Source organism: Microtus ochrogaster, linkage group LG7_11 (genome assembly GCF_000317375.1).
Source record: "Microtus ochrogaster isolate Prairie Vole_2 linkage group LG7_11, MicOch1.0, whole genome shotgun sequence".
NCBI lineage: Eukaryota > Metazoa > Chordata > Mammalia > Rodentia > Cricetidae > Microtus > Microtus ochrogaster.
Window position 1 is genome coordinate 12,141,004 of NC_022032.1, and position 4,339 is coordinate 12,145,342.

The following is a 4,339-nucleotide window of genomic DNA, read 5'->3' on the forward strand; positions in this document are numbered from 1 at the left end:
AAAAAAAAAAAAAAAAAAAAAACAAGCCTGCTATGTGAGTGGAATTCCCATTGCCTTCACGCAGGAGCGACTGAAGGGAGAAAGATCCCTTTTCACACACGGATCCAAACACTTCTGTCCATCACAGCAAGAAAGAAGAGCATTCGCATCTGGGCAGCTAAGGAGCAGAAACAAGCATGGCTGTACTAACTCTTTCTCTTCTTCAGTGTTGGTCCATTAGTTCCCAAGCTAGGGTGGCTCTGCATGTTCAGGGAGTGTCATTTCATCCCCTCCAGTGAAGCTTCTCTAGAGGCGCCCTTCCAGAAACTCCCTGCAGTATCCTTACTATGCCCTGGGTGCGTCTGAATTCAGTCCTGTTGACAAGCCTTAGCATCACATCTGTGTGGTTTGTAAACCACCCAGCCTCAGGCATGCTGCTACAGCAGCAGAAAATGGGATAAGACTCTGCCTCACAAGAGGAAAAGGCTTTCTTTCTTCTTTTTCTCTCTTGTCTTTCTAAGTAGCCTTAGATCATGAGTGGTCCTCCTCCTCCTCCACTATTTTCCTGAGCCTGGAGCTGGAAAATTTCACGGCAGCGAATACTGTACTTTTCTTCTCTCATCCTTCAGACTAGACCCATACCAAGGCAGGTTCTCTGATCCTGATTCCCATATTGACAAAACTCTGAAAAATATGTCAGTCTGTACAGACCATGTTGGGGACCGGGCATGGAGAAAGGATTGACACAATGTTTACCTTTAGAAAGGTTACTACCTAGTAGCCCAGCCAGACATGAACCAAAACAAAACAAGAGTTGAACTCAGACAATGATGGAGCAACGTGACAAAACAGAGCTAGCCCCCGGGAACTCCTCAGAGCAACTTCCATCTGAGGTGATTGCCTGGAGTCAGCTAGCTAGGATTTAAAATTTTTCCACTCACCTTTCTCATGGCAACATTGGGATGTGTTAGACTCTCTGGTTCACCACAGGGGATGCCTGTGGCATTGCTGGGTGGTGCCCAACTCCCCCACAAGGATGCTGAGTAAGAGCTGAGAGCTTGTAGCCAACTCCAACTTTTGGTTGTTGTTTAATTCTCTGGGAGACTTCAGCGTTTGAAAATGACCATCTGCCTGTTAAAATGAAGCTATCCCAATTATGCATGCTTGTGGTATATCAAAACCATGTAGACGCTCGCATCCACATGTACATACCCACATACAGACATATACACATAATCAAAACTACATAAATCTTTTTTAAAAAATTATAAGCTGGGAGGTGGTGGTGCATGCCTTTATTCCCAGCACTCAGGAAGTAGAGACAGGTGGATCTCTTTGAGTTTGAAGCCAGCCTGGTCTACAGAGAGAGTTCCAGGCCAGACAGAGCTACATAAAAAAAATCCTGTCTCAAAAAATAAACAAATAAAAAAAAGGAAAAAAACAAAAACAAAAACAAAAAATTATATACTTGCCAGTTACCATAGAGAGGTCAGGGAAGGGGCAACGCTGGCTTCTCTTTCTAAAATCAGCCGGGACTTTCAGTCCGTTGGCAGAACTGCTGTGCTAGAATGTGATCTTGCATTCGTCTCTTCTTGTCTTTTCTTGGCTTCTCCTTTGTGTCTGGAAGACACTGAGGTAAGCAGCCACGTGCCTTGGAGACACTCTGAATCACGGTGTTTGTGTATGCAAACACCACACAGCCCGGGCTACTTCAATGCCTTCTCTCACAGATGCACACACTCAAGTCCATTTCACTGACCCCCTTCTCAGCCATTCTTAATTTCCACTCTAATCCGCCCCGTGCCCTCACTTGCTTTAGATGGAAGCAATACATAAAGTTCACAATCTCCATCTGGGCAGAGAGTTCCTGAATCTAAAATATTAGTTAAAGGAAAACCAAATATGTAGGTTCTCGGTGATTATTGGAAGATCGGTCTCCCTATCCTGTGATTCTGGAATCTTTTTTTTAAAGGTGATTTCCAGTCACATGCCAGTATCCTAGGCTGGCACAGCACAGGACGGGACTGTCTTTCCCTTCAGGCCAGGACTGTTCCTTCTCCTCCATGGCCATGGGTACATTTACAAATTCATGCCTCACTCCAAGCTTTCCTCAGAAACTCTTAACCCATCTTTTCATGGCTCACGGAACAGTGACACCCATGGCCCAGGCATCTTAAACATGGATCCACAATCCAGTTGTCTGTATTTTCTTCTTCTCAAACCTGCTTCTTATCCTGCCCCGCCCATCCCTGCCAGCGCCTTTAGCCCCATTACCCTCCAGTCTGGAAAAGGAGCCATGGAGAGAACCAGTGTCTCGTTCCCCAAGGGCTGTCACCAAGGGTTGCTGCTACTGCCTCTCAATACCTCTATTTCAGCCTCTTCTCATTTCCTCATTTCTCCCAAAGTGTTCCCATGTCTTGGACACCCATGATTGTGCGTGCATGGCATGCAATGTCACTTGGGATTGAACTCAGGTCTCCTCGTGCTGGGCAAGTGTTATGCACTTAGTTCTATTTCAGCCCACTTGGTCTTTTGGAACATCCTTGCAAAGGATGCCACGCTTCCGGGCTTGCTTCCGTCCTGTGGCCATGTCCAGACTCTGTCGACTCTGTCCACATCACTTTTCTCTTAAGGTGTCACATTCAATGGCGTAGCTCCTCTCTTTTGGAGCGTCCTGAAACTTCCCACTGCCTTAGGTGACAATCAGGTTTATCAGGTGATAAAGCCGGCCCTTTTCAGGCTCACTAGTGCTTTCTCAGGCACTTTTGCCTCCCCTCCAGCCATCTAGTACTGCCTGCCCATACCCATCCTCCCAGCACTTCCAGGCTATCTCCCCAAAGTTGTCCTGCCAGGAATAGTTCCACCCTCCCCCATCATCCTCCAACAGTTAGCTCAGGTGTCACCTCTTTTCCAGGGCCTTGGTGAAATCTCCATCGCAGCAAGTCTCACTCAAATGATTTCTCTCTTTGTCCCCTTGGCATTACTGTAAGCACGTCTAAGCTAAAAAAAAAAAAAAAAAGACATTTACGTTTCTGTGGCTTTTCTCTGAGAAGTCCTGAATAGATAAGCGTTGCGTGATCCTCTTAGTACTAGAGTAGTGGCTGTAGGAGTCAATATTACTGAATTCTAGAACCTCTGCAGGAGAAAAAAAAAAAGCTGCAAGGCTTTGACTACCTTGCTTATGGGGTCCTGATAGCCAAGTTTGGGTTATATTCAGTTGGTTAATAGTTATTGTAGAGGTATGTACAGTTTACTTTAGGCTCATGTTTAAACTAGGAGAAAAGGAAGACATTTGGAAATGACAACGCTACATAGTGTTTACTGTCGGATTCTCTACCACTGTCTCTGTTTTATATGGAAACAGAGATGAAGTAACGAATTCCTTGAAATCACATTGCAGGTACGAATGATCGTTTGACACCGGAGAGTCTGTGGTACTGAAGTCTTTGTAGTTACAGGATACAACCTCTAGTATAGTAATTCTGTAACAACTAATGGACATGGAGGGCTTCCCCTATGCCTGGCTCTGCTCCTAAAGCCCTGTGTGATTAACCTTCCAGCAAACACTGGGCAACCTAATCCACCAATACTTTGTTTCTCTTGTTTGTGAAACTGGATAGTGCTTCCAGTCTTTCAGGGTTTGGGATGGAATAAAATTACCTATGGGGAAATTTGGATTATTATCCACCAACCTGATTCAGCAAACAATTGTCCGTGAAGCCCAGCAAACAGACTCTTCCTGGGTATTTGTGGGGAATGGGTTTCAGGCCCTCTCTCAAATATCAACAGACACAGATAGATGCTCACATCCTCTAATGAAGTGGTGTAATGTTTGTACAGAATCTACAGCCATCCACCCATAAACCTAAACCATCCCAGGGTTCATCTCACACCTAACACCCTGTGCGTGACATGTAAACAGGTGACAGACTATATTGCCTAGCAAAGAGCAGTAGGAAAATAGACTATATCTGTTCGGTCTAGATTCAACTTGAAATTGATTTTTGATTCATGATGCATTAAACAGGCAGACGGGGCGTTGGCGATAGGGTAGCCAACTGTGCATAGCAAGTTAGATTCTGGCAGACTTAGCTGCTTGGAGCAATTGCACATGCAGCTCAGCAGAAGGTCTCACTTTCGGGGAGTCATGGGACCAAATGGGAATGATAGCACCGGTTCCTACTGACTGGGGTCCTCTTGGCAGAGACTGAGGCTTGAATGACACTGACCCAGGGCACCTTTGTGGAGGAACACTCAGAGAAAGCTGAAGTCGCCGGGCGATGGTGGCGCACGCCTTTAATCCCAGCACTTGGGAGGCAGAGGCAGGCGGATCTCTGTGAGTTCGAGACCAGCCTGGTCT